The following is a 13,575-nucleotide window of genomic DNA, read 5'->3' as shown; positions in this document are numbered from 1 at the left end:
CCAGATAGAAAGGAGGCCAGTGGCTACTAAGATGATAAGCCTCTCTGTTTGCAAGTACACCAGAACAGAAGGCCTGAGCGTGGCTTTACAGGCAAGATGTGAAATAGTTCTGTCCAAGCTCTCAGCCAGAGCAGCAGCGTAGGAGACAGGCAGTACAGGGATACTGTACAAGCTCAGCCCTTGAATTCTACCATGATAAGGCAGACTCCCAGGATTAACAGCCCTGTCAAGGGTAAGTCTCTGAAGTGCTTATTTGTTTAGAAGAACCACCTCATTCATCATTAAGGAGTGATAGAAATGGAAGTCCTCTGACACAGTATCTGAAATCTACCTGGATGTATGTTTTCTCAGTATTATGGAAAGCAGAAGATAAAATATTGCTATCTGGTTTTAAAAACAGTATTAAAATGAAATACATTACTTGTGTTTATAATGTCTGGTTTCTAAGATATTTATTTTATTTATTTTCATGGAAATATTGCAAGCCATATTGAAAGTATGAACTTTCCATGATGAGCAGAAATATACTCATACAAACAATTTTAAGAACAGCAGTAAAATTTAAATTTACATCCCCCCTTCTTCAAAAAGAAACAGGTTATATTTTGAATTTCTTGGAAGATTAAATAGATGTTTCTGATAATAAGTAATGACACTTGTCTGATAAAATTATGAAATTGATTTTTTCAAAGGAAATTAAGTTTCATTTACATAAAGAGTAAATTCAACTAAAAATTTTGTAATATGAAAATACTGAACTACTCATATGAAGATTTTTACTATATGGAGTTATTCTATGAATCGTCCTATACTGCAATTTCAAAACCTGTTTCTGGATTCCTCAGATCCAGGGTCTTATTCATAGCCCATCTTTCCTCTGTATCTTGAGAATTACAGTCAGTAGAAAGAGTTTAATAAAAACATATCGTAAGAGCTGTGAATGACTTGTAAATACCTTTCCTGGAGACCAGAAGACTGAAATGAGGATAGTAAGAAGCAACAGAAAGTGAAGAATACAAAACACTACAAGAAATGCTGGGAGACTATTCCTCACTCTGTTGGTGGTCTTGTAGATATTGGACCTAGTTGGATGTTAAGAATTAAAGATATCTTGGTCTGTCATTTTGACAATGTGTGTAGTGAAGCACACTAGGGAACACTTGTTTTACTATTAAGAGACATATATAACTTTTTTTTTTCCAGTTCAGAAAATGTGTCACAAAACATACTGGAAGTGCAAGCATAGGTTTGCAACAGCGCTGTGCTAGGAAATAATAATTTTCATAAATTCATACAGTCATCGAAAGGTTACAGATTATTGCATTCCAAACCCCAGTGCCATGGGCAGTGACACCTCCCACTAGACCAGGCTGCTCAATTTTGTTATCAGTCCCATGTTTCCTAGGCTGTTATACGCTGTTAAATTTATTAGGAAAAGAAAAAACAACAAACCAACCAACCAACACAAACCCTTCATTTTCCTCCCTTTCTTCAGTGTTTCATTAATTTTCTCACTCCTTATTTTTTTCCTGTGGAAGAAACATATATAGGGTATAAAGAAATCTATTTTAAATGATTGTTCAGGGCATTGGCACACTCCTAATCCATATATGAGAAAACTGTTAATGGAGAATTTCACATATTTCAGTAAGAGAAAGAATTATGCAGAATCACTGTCTTCAACACAGTAATGATGTGACCAGAAATACTAAATACTGCCAATAATTTGTCATCAGCATTGATGTTGACACCATTTTAAAAAATAGTAATATATGTTGTGTTTGATGCAGTGTCAATCACTGTAGATTAGAAATCACAGATTTCTGCTATCATTCTGATTTTGTGTTTTTTAGAAAACATCTGATTACCCTGGACTATTCAAGAACTGCTCCCTTAGAAAGCACTAATTAAGATACTGAAGAGTCTCATCTAATATTTATACTTCTGGTGTTGCACTAGATCATTTTGCAGTGCATGAACAGCGTCATGAAGAAGGAATTAGAAGCAGTATAGCTCTGAGCCTCAGATAATCCTTCACTGATTAGTGAGATTCGCATCATCACCTATTCTGAATGCACTCCTCTCAGGATGTTGATAAAGCCCTTCAGTATCACAATATGGACTTCCAAGCACAGCTACGGCTTTTCTACCCAATCAAAGTGAAACCCTCAGTTCACCTGGTTAAGCTAGCTAATCCTAAATCGGCTTTTAGATTGTCACTTAACAACTCTGAGGCACTCCAGAAGGATCCCGCACAAATCCTGTGGTAAATGAGGCCTAGGCTGAGTGAAAATGAACAAACAAAAAGCTTTAAAAATGGACAGCAAATTCTTTATCTAAGGCATATTTTTATTTCTTTAGACTGAGAATTAAGATGTCAGGAATAGGACAGTTCTGTTAAATTGGTCTTCAAACGATGATGTATGCCTGCTTAGATTTCCAATGATGACATTTGAGTGCACATTAAACAGCAAACTGATGCAAATAATGTGCAGAGGGTTTGGTGCTTTGCAATTTTTGAATATGTGGGCTATGACTAACCATACAAAATTATAGGTTTAATAAAGAAATTGAGAAGTTCTGTAGTTCAGACATATTTGTTGGCTTTGAAAAGGTCTGAACAATTTGAATTTATTGATGAACTCCCCAAGATGATGTAATCATCTTCTGATGACATTTTTAGCAAAAGTTACACTGCTATGTTAATGGCTGTACCTTTCAGAAAACTGTGTCATCTAAGTCCTGCACACTACAGACACAGCAGTGAAAACCTTTCTTGCATCTGGAAGAAAATCCTGTCCCTTGTAGTCAGGGATCATGTGTAGGCTGGCTGCAGTGTGTCTGTAGCTGCTGACTGGCACTCAGAATGCAAGATAATTCTTGCATCTGTTACTGGAGTTGGGTAATAGACACTGCTCAAGTAGGTTTGCACTTAGGCTTCTTAGATTTCATAGGCTATACTGTAGGATTATTTCATTGAATACACTGCAATTTGCAATCTCATACTGCAATTTGTAGTAAGGTAATAACACAGGGAATATGTTCTGAAATTATTTTAGAATTACGTTACAGCTGGAATTTGAGCTTGCAACAAAGAATTACACCAGTTTTAAAGATCTCCCTCTTGCAGTGAAATGAGGGAGCAAGATTCCCAGCGCTACCTGACAAGTGAAGGCATTCAGAGCAAAATCTGTCAGTGGCAGAGAATAAAGATCTTGCCATCTGAAACAGATCACTCAAGTACCAATGCCAGATTAAATAGAAAAAAACACACAGAGAACTAAGTTTATTGTCTTTCATAGTGAATTGTTTAGAAATAATAAATAGGATACACAAACACTATACCATGGTAGTTTATTTTGTCTTTTGGGAAGTTTTAACAGTTTCTGGGATTAAACGGCTTTCCCCTTCTGTGAAGGGTCTGATGTAAACTCTTGTACTGAGGCTTAAAGTCTTAAGGTTGTTAGAAGTTTCCATCAGTCAGTCTGTATGTCAATGGATAAAAAGTTGGTTGCTGATCTGACCTGTTCATCGCTCTCTGGAATGATGCCATCAAACTACAGATACATGTGGCAATGCTGGGGGGGAAGGAGGGAATGGGAAAATAATAAAAATTATTTGGTAAGAAAAGTGAGCTCCTCTCTGCATTGAAGTCGGGACACTGAGGCAAAATAATGGAAATCTGTAATTTAATTTTGTGTGTGTGCATGCTCATTTTGCAATTGAAGCTTCTATTTTATAAATTCCTAAGAATTACATATATTTGCCTTTCTAACAGAGGAAATAAAATTTTAATTCCTGAGACAGGTTAGCACAGCCTGTGTTGTTTAACATGATAGCTTGATGAGTCTGCTGTACAATATATGGTTGCAGGGCTACACATCAATTCACCACAGACTAGAAAAATGACTGTGAAAACTATGGTAGAAAAAGGTAATTTTTAAGTTAGTTAAGGTCCATTTACCTGGATGTGAATAACAATTACAGCACTTTTCAAATCTATTTTGAAATCATTTAAAAATTGTTCTCCTAGAATTTCTGAAAGCTGCAAAAACCTCTCACTTAAATCCAGCATATTAGCTTTTTCCCTGTAAACATGCTATGAATTTACTTCTGTGGATGCATTAACCATCTTTTACACAGAGATTGCTTAAATTAATAATTTTAGCTGCTTTTAGCGACTTTTTAAGAAATATGTTTAAATGACATCTAGCATTTTCTACCACCAATTGTGCTTTTGTTTCTCAATCTTTAGATCCAGTTGTATCCATCTCTAAATACTTGTAAATACTAGAACAATTCAGAATTAAATTCTGAAATACAATATTTAGGCAACATAATTTTTTTCCCAGCAATGTGATTTTGCCTCAAGAAGTTAGCAGGAAGGGATTTGGAATTTGTCTGCATTTTGGCAAACTTGGATTCCTGCCTCCAGAAATTCCCTTAATTAAGTTGTGGGGAGAGAGTATCTGTAGCAGGATTTAAACTAAAAATTGAAAGGAGATCTATTCTGAAGCATGAGAAACAGTGACTATTACAGGCCAGACCCTGAGATTATGTTTAGTAGCCAGGCATTAAGTTAAGGTATGTGTAGGTAGTTGAATGATCCACAGAACACAGCTGTTCTTTGCATACCAGTCCTGCTCTGCAAATTTAAAGGAACCTGAAAGCACTGCTAATTTACATATTTTGAAATACTGGGACCACATTTAGAGGAGGCTAAAAGCACTTCTGATTTAAGTATTAAAAAGATGCATCTGGAAAAGAATAAAAGAAAAACTATGGTATATGTTCTGAAAGAGAGGCAGCTTTGCTTAATTAAGGGAAAAAAAAATGCAGCAGACTCCAAAGGCATTTTCAGCAGCCATATAACATGAGGGCTGTGTTAACAGGCCTAACAAAGGATTAATTAATAAGATCTAGCTCACCACATTTCAGGTGACCACACTGAAGATGAGTCCCAGCAGACTTTTTCTGTATAGTCTGTAAAGAGCTACAGACAATTATTCATCTGATCTATTTCAACAGCAGTTTCAGACTGAGGTGGCCTGCACTGCACTTTGCTGTAAGCACACAGACTGCCAGCAGCAACCAGGTTAGATGTGCACACCTGAGCATGGTCAGACAAGTCCTACTCTGTGAGTGCAATATTTGCCTTCCAGATGAGAATGGGCAGTAAGTGCAAAGAGAAATAGGTTGTTTATTGGGGTTTGTGACAGTACCCTTCTGTGCCATATAGGAAGCTATGTCCAGCTCCACAGCTGCACTACCAGGTCTGTTTTGTAGGCGATGGAACTTACAGCTCATCCACTTCCAATTCCAGTTTTACTACAAGTGAAAGACTGCCTAATGCATGGGTTTTGAAAATAGTATTTGGAGGTCAGCTATAACTATCTGGCATATAGCAGGCAGGTCACATGCCACAGGTTGATGATGAAGGTGCTCAGGTCAGGGGTGCATCTTGTCGCACCCTCTTTGTAGTTGACCAAAACAAGCCAATAAAAGTTAACTAGGTTAATTTTTATAGCTCTATTAGCTGAATGCAGAGTTTATCATTCAGGAGAAAGGTAGTATCGTGATAGATGGAAACCAAACATTAAGCCCAGACAGCACAAACAGAAGCCAAGCATAGGTCAATGGACAATCAAATCAGGCAACAACAATGGTTTAGGAGTGACTGGGGGCATAGTTCAACACACAGAACAAAGTCATTGGCTTGCAGAAAATAGAATACTCTTTTGGATTTTACTGCTTATTATTTTGTTTTTCAGAAGAAAGAGCTGAGCCTTTTGAAACATGTCAACAATTCATTCCTTGTCACATTTTCCAGAGGGAGGTGACAAAGTTCTATCACAACCTTGGTGGTAGGTCACTCTGTGATCATCATTATCTGATGGAGTAGAATAATTCTGTTACACAATGGTGCAGGTCATAATCCCCTCTGTCAAGAATCTACTACAGACAAGATGGGTCAATATACAAAGTAGAGCAAATCAGCAGAAAAACTGGGCCCAAACCATTTCACAGAAAGTGGTTATAAACCAAGGCATGCTTATGTCTGATGAGATAGATGTTCTTGGCATTGATTTGTTGGAAGATTTCCCTATGTGTCAGTATTCAACCAAACACTTTGGAATAGTGCTAGGAATTTATATCCTGGGGATGCCATCTTTTAGACAAAATAAAATCAATGTCCCAGCTAGTCAGGATTTTTTACTGCTTGCTCCAATTTCTTTAGCTCCGATCTTCATCAGATTCCAGATCCTGTAATAACTCATTTCTCCCTGCAGTTTCACTTAGGACTTCAAACCTACATTATGGTCCAGTCACACTGTATATGAAAAAGTGATTACAAACTACCACTGCTCTTGCAGCACTGCATTGCTTTTTAGTATCACTGAATCTGCATGGATTTGTATTTTGCCATAAATGCACAAAGAAAAGAACATAGTACACAATAATATGGCTACCAGCAGTATGTTCCTGTAAAACATCCATTTACCAACCACTGTTAAAATGATCTTTTGATTGCATTAATCTGTTTTTAAATGCTCCATACTTATGAACAGATCAAATTTATCTGGCATGGGCTGGAAACAGCTTATTTAAAGGGAAAAAAGGAAGAAAGTTACCATTGTAATATGCTAGTGAATGAAAATAAAACCCCAACAGGACTGTAACCTAGAACTGCTAAGAGGAAGCCACGTTTATGAAGTCTAAACAGACACTTGCAGGAATGAAGTGAATGTACTGCCTTTTAACTTGAAAAGAAATGAAGAGGGGAAAGGCTTATCTGTACACAGCAAGCTGTTCTGGAACAGGTGAGAGAGATAAAACTCACTGATGTTGCTGCCTGCTGTGCCAGATGCATTTGGCAGTTGCACAGTGTCCAGCTTACACAAGCACTCGTGCGTGCCTATATCTATTTATTTGCACTGCATATGTTAGTTGTTTTGAGCAAAAAGTTGCTTAAAAGTCAAAGGTATGCCCAGTGAGTGTGGCAGAAAATAAATTGTGGGGATTTTTATACAGTTGTATGATTATCTAAACTAGAATGTGCTGTAAATTTAATTCCAAGCTCCTAATTTCTGGAAAATCTCAAATCAAATATTGTTCTGAACCTGTTTGGAATGTAATGTGCCTAGATTTGTGCCATCTCCAGTCTATCAGCAATCCAGACATGTCAGAAATTACTTGCACTTGTCTCAGTGCAAGTTTTAACATAAATTCTATTCCAGGTGATACTGGTTTTCTGGAAAGCTGTTTCAAAATACATTTGAAAATATGGATAATGAAGATGCAGTTTACTAAATCTGTGGGGAATTTTCCACTGATAGCTTGTGATACCAAGTCTGCATCCGGTAATGGAATGAAACTTAGGCATTCAAAATCCATATAACTTTTGCGCATGTATTTGCTTTGAAAAAAAAAAAAAAGTCGCATATACTGTGCAGTTTTCATCTCAAGAGACTTTTGAGCAAAATACAGATGTCCACACAGATTAACAGATACTGTTTCCTTCTTGTCTCTCAAGCCCAATCCTAACAGCAGCCTCCCCGGAATAATTTTACCCATGCAAACGGGACTGGCACAGAAACCTGAATCTGATTCCCTGCCCATCTTCTTCCCTGCTGTTTCATCATGTCCTCATGACCACCAATAAGAATTTAACTGGTGGAAGACATAGGTATGTTTCATTCTGAAGTAATAAACCTAATTCTAACCACTCTAACAACACGCTAAGAGACACAAAATAAAGAAAAAAAAACACAGAAAAAGAACACCAAACTACCAAAAAACCCAAACCCAAACAAAACCAAGAAAGCACATGCCTTAAGATAGGTTTTTAATCCTGGAAGAACCCGCCTTTCCTTGCCAAATTTATCAGTTAAATGTTATTTACTTTAAACTCAATCTATTGTTCTCTGTTTTTTCTAAGATGCACCTCCCTGGTCATTATAAGGAAGTGACCCTATCACAGTGAAGAACTGCAAGATGAGGATCTGGCAAAGGAAATAAATAACCTTAAATAAGAACAAAAATATTCCAGTGAAGGAATGCAGAATTCTATTTACATCACCGGCATTCTGGAAAGCTGAAGTTTTTCAAAGACACTACTGTATGCTAGAGAAAAGAAGACACTCGTGGGCATTTAAAAGAAAGCTGGGAATCTGCCTTTGGAAAGTTTTCACATGTGTGTGGAAACTCACAAACTCACAAGCTATCCCATAATTTTCAGGCATCTGTGATTTTCTTCCCTCAACCACCCTCTTTTTTTTCTTTTTTTTTTGGTTGTTGTTGTAACATATGGAGCTGTCACTTCAAAACATGCCCTTGCATTACTACGAAAAGCATATTTCATTTCTCTAATCCTCTGTGGCAGCCAGAAAGAAAATATATTTTAAAACTTACTTTGTTTTTTGTGTATTTAAAGGGACAGGCTGAGCTTCCTGTAGTGCCTCAAACTTGAAGCCTCCTCACCAATGGAATAAAAATGGCTGGCAAGCATTGCTTTTGGGCCACAACAGTTTCTACGTCTGGTGCTTAAAACTCAGCTAACCTCATGACTGAAAGAACAACCAAAGAGTAAGGTTAGCTGTCATGGCTTTGGGATTGAAATGTCAGTATCAAAAGTCCAGGAAGAAGTGTGGTGACAAAAAAAAGAATCTGCAACTTCAGAACATTTTATGGTATAGGGCAGAACTAGCTTTTCTCTGACTCCATCATTTTGTGTATACATTATGCTTGAGCAATTTAGCATATAGTCATAATACAGAATTTTGACACAAAATATGAAGGGTGAAAAAGTTTCCAGGTGGAAGGTATTACTGATACCAATATGCATTACAAACACTAGGAAAATGTCCCTCTTATCAAATAATATTTAAAACCAGATTTGCTTTGTAAAATTATTTTCTTTGAGTTCATTACAGAGCTCTGAAGATCTTTACATTTTTAGTTTGCCAAGCATTTTTCCAGAAATCACAGCAAATCCCAAGGCACACAGAATATGCTAACGTTATATATGTTATAGATGTATCAAAAAATAAAGGAACTACTAGTGGCATTTCTTCGAAGTACTTCCGACTGCTTCACAATTTTCAGATGAAAATACCAACTACCTGCCATGAAAACACATGTGTGTAAACATACATATATTGGAAAAAATCAGGGCCCTACCACAGCTCTTTTCCACTTGCAGGACGTCCCTTAGGGAGAAGCAGCTAAGCTACTCTAAAGTCTCAGATTGCAAATGTTGTTTGAATGCAGACAATTTGCCTTATTTTCCTTCTCACATGCTGCTTAACCACATCATTAGCAAGACAACACACATAGCCATTAACAGCACAACACATTAAAGAAAAGGGGTAATTAAAAACAATCTGCCCAGAGACCTTGCGAACTCCTTGCCTAGTTTTACACACTGACATTGAAACACGTCTATCTGAAAAAAAATTAATTATCCTTATTTTTATTCCTTTGAAGGTTTCAAACTGGAACTCTAGTAACTTATAGTGAACTGTACAAATAATTTCAGTGAAATGAATGGGCACAACAAGGTGGAACATGTGCAGTGTTATTTGCAGGCTCTTCTAAGTCACTAGTTTATAATGAGTCATCTCCATTATAACCAGAGAAATGCTATTGCTAGTAGACTTTTGAAAGCACCTACAAGAATTCATTTTTGCCATTCAGGCTTAACGTGTATAGCTCAGCCTTTGAACACACCGGGATGTTTATATAGCTGCATACATAATATACTGAGACAAGGTAAATCCCCACTTTTCTTTCTTGTCTTTCAGGTATTTTCAGTGGTTTCTTTGTCTTTGTTCTTCTATTTGAGTTTGCAATCCTAATTCTCAAAACCAGCTGGAGAGTAAACAGATGCTTTGTGATGTTAAAAAAAAAGGCAGATAAACAATAAATTGCATATAATGCAAGATTCTTTTGCATTTCTTCCCTTAAACCAAATAAATTTAGAGTGACAGCTTTTCTCAGAAAAAAATGAAACACCAGGAAAAAAATGTACAACATTGAATTATTTTAACTGGCTAAAGAATTAAATGCCTATTCAGTATCTTTGATACACACTCAAAATCCTTTGTCAGGATTTTCTCAGTGGTTTTTTGCTCAGTGTCTGTTGGAGTTACCTGAATATTTTCAGTCAACAGCTGTTGAAAAGACATCCCAAAGGTCCATCTCTGTCACTGCAGTCCATTCTGTGGGCATTCTGTGTCCAGCTGCTCCTGGGTCTCTCTGTACATGAAAAACGTATCACTTAGATTGTGCACTTTCATTCTGCTTCTCTCTAGATGGCAGCATTTCCCTTAAGGAATTCCCTCTAGATAAGCTTGTCTCATACAGGAATAACAACAAAGGCTCAAGAAAAATAGTGCCGGGAATCAGAAAGTCTTAGCCATAAATTTTGGTTCAATTTTCACACTTATCACTGGTTTGGGTTTGTTTCTTCCCATTTTTTTTTCTTGTTTTGTTTTGTTTTGTTTGTTTCCTTTGGTTTTGTGGTTAGTTTTAATTTTTCTGGTTGTTTTTATTTTTTGCGACAATTCATAAACCTTTACATTGATAACTGAAGCAAGCAAGGAGATTCAATTAAGAGACATAATCTGCATTGTCAGGGTGCAATAATCACTGCACAATCAGCCGGGGCCCCACAGTTGAAGAGGGATATTAAGGTACTCGAATATATCCAGAGGAGAGGAACAAAGCTGGAGAATGGGCTAGAATGTATGCCCTGTGGAGGAGCAACTAAGGATTTTGGGTTTGTCCAGTTTGGGGAAAAATAGGCTGGAGGGTGACCTCATTGCTCTCTGCAGCTTCCTGAGGAGGGGGAGTGGAGAGGAAATTGCTGAACTCTTCTTCCTGGGATCCAGTGACAGGACACATAGGAATGGCCCAAAGCAGCTTCAGGGGAGCTTTAGACTGGGCTTTAGAAACCATTTCCTTGCTGAGAAATTGGTGAAACACTGAAAGAGGTTTCCTAGAGAGGTGGTTAAAGCCCCAAGCCTGTCTGTGTTTAAAAGAAATTTGGACAATGCCCCTAATAGACAGCCCTGAGGTGGCAAGGCAGTTGGACTTTTAAGTCCCTTCCAACTAAAAATATTCCATTCCATTCCATTCCATTCCATTCCCTGCCATAGTTCTTCTCCCTATATTCCACTATCCCACATATTCCTGGTGCTTTCTCCTTATTACAAATACCTATACATTTTCACAGTCCTTACTGTAGTGTTATTCATCCTTAAAGTAATTAATTATTAAATCTCTTATTTTTACAAAACTTACACTGAAAACTGCATAATTTTTTAACTGCAAGAGTATGAAGATGTGATATCTCTAGCCTCCATTAAATGAAATAAATGAGAATTACATAAAATGGAAAAAATCAAATTTATGATTAGTGCATTTTTTTAAATGAAATGCTTTTAATAAAAAAAGGACACGTATTTCATTAGGTGTATACAACATAGGTTCTTGTTGCCTTTCAAGCAGGTTATAGCTACATTATACATCTCTCTAGTAAATTTCTCTCTCTGTCGCCCTCTCTGAAAAGAAACACTGCACTCATAATTAATCTTTTTTAGTGCATGTACTCACAGTAGGAAAAGTGTGCTATCAGATGTGGTAATTTTTTAGTAGACATAAATAATTAATTCCCTGTTTACCACCTATTACCATGTGCGGTAATTGTAACAATGTGCCCATTTTTCTAACTTTTCCATCAGTCAGGGTTTCACTGCGAGATCTGTCTGTACTCAACCTCACACAATCTAGAGATTTTTTTTCTTTAAATGTGTCCCATCTTCATTTTTCTCATGCTGCCTCCCCTCCTTCCCCAGGTTTGCGTTTGCCTCTTATTCCCCTAAAACTTCCTGACTAAAACTGAGCCTGTGGATCCTTGGCTGTCAGAGCCGTAGCATTTCCCCGGCCAAGATGTGTCTGCTTGAATATACATCTGCAAAGGCCACAATGCAAGGGGAGATGTCGGCATTTCACTACCTTCTATTAACAACTGAGAAAAGGAAAAATATATTAAAATTTAAAAAAAAACCCCAAACCTAAATATAGAGTAGAAAAGGGCCAAGTGTTAACTCATCTAGCAAAAAATGTTAAAGTAAAAGCAAAAAAAATTAATGCTGTAGCAGTTTGATCCAGCCCTCTTATTTCATCTGCTTATCTCAGCCTCATCTGATGAATGCCTAGCTATTTAAGAATTTATTTTCCTATCTCTCAGGAGAAACTTCTGTAATTATTTTTAAAAATAGTGTTGTGGATATGTGGTGGCCAAATGCCTATTGATCATGTGGAAAGATACATTCTTCTTCTGACTTCAAAGGCCACAGTGCTGTCCAAGGAACTAAAACTGGCAGCCAAAATACCAGGGAAGAAATAGATAGGGGTAAGGACAGAAAGATTGTATCTCAGAGAGCAGAAAAGAAACGATCATCTTCAAACTCTTCATTTAAATTACAGCAAAGGTACAAAGCTACTGCAAGGTGCCAGACTTTCTGGAATATCTTTTGAAGATAATAAGAACTATTTGAATAAATAGGCTATAAATATACTTGACAAAAACATCTATAAAGTTACAAAAGCAGCAGTTCTTTCTAAGGCTGATAGAAATGCAGAGGTCATGTTTAATTTAATAATGAGGCAATCCATGGACATTAAAACAAATGGCATACTTCACATACATATTCAAAGAAGGCAGAAAAAGTCATCATATTGAAATCAGATGCCATTTGCATCACACATAATTTCTTCCTGCACTGTGCCTCTACCCTGCCCAGCTTTAGAAAGCTGTTTCTGTTTCTTGTCCCTCAGTTGATATGATCCAGTTAAATCCAAGCTTTGGAGACACTTGCATGAAACAGCAGTGCTTACTTGATTTCTCAGCATATAAATCTAACTACAAAACTTAACTATGCAGGACTCTGTTCTGAGGTAACTTTTCCTATACAACATTCTTGCCTCAGCTGCTATCTGCTCTGAAACCTGCATTAACAAAATACTGTCAAAGCTGATTTCCATAGAACATATTAAACTGTTTTCCCAGAACAAACTGATAAAGCAACAAAAGTGTTAGACAGAGCTTTTCAGCAAGCAGCTTCAATGTAAGTTCCACTTCAAGCAGCTTTTAATTTCTAAAAAATTAAGGCTGCAAATAGCTTGTATCTGTTTGATGCAACCTGTTTAGAGAGGAAGCTCTATTTAACTTGCCAGTCTGCCAGCTATTTCCAGGTTTTGGCTTTATCTTTTCCTGTTGAATCTCGTCAGTCTGATCTGAGAGTAATACTAGAGTATTTCACATTAATCACCTGAGTTTATGTCACCAAAAAAGGAACCCCAAAAGCTGATGGGAGGACAGAAGCTGCACAGGCTCTGCGCCCTTCTGAGGGCACAGCCATGTACATGCACAAACCCCCATAATATCTGGAGTCTTCTCTTCAGATGTTTAATTGCTGACACCCTACCCTGACGCATGTCAGAAAAGACCTTCAGCAGGAACTCTGACAAAGGCTTTACATATTAGTAAGGTTATGTTACTGCACACAC

The sequence above is a fragment of the Onychostruthus taczanowskii genome, unplaced genomic scaffold (assembly GCF_017590055.1).
Source record: "Onychostruthus taczanowskii isolate IOZ18803 unplaced genomic scaffold, ASM1759005v1 scaffold12, whole genome shotgun sequence".
NCBI classification, from domain to species: domain Eukaryota; kingdom Metazoa; phylum Chordata; class Aves; order Passeriformes; family Passeridae; genus Onychostruthus; species Onychostruthus taczanowskii.
The sequence above is the reverse complement of the archived record's forward strand: the minus strand, read 5'-3'. Positions refer to the sequence as shown.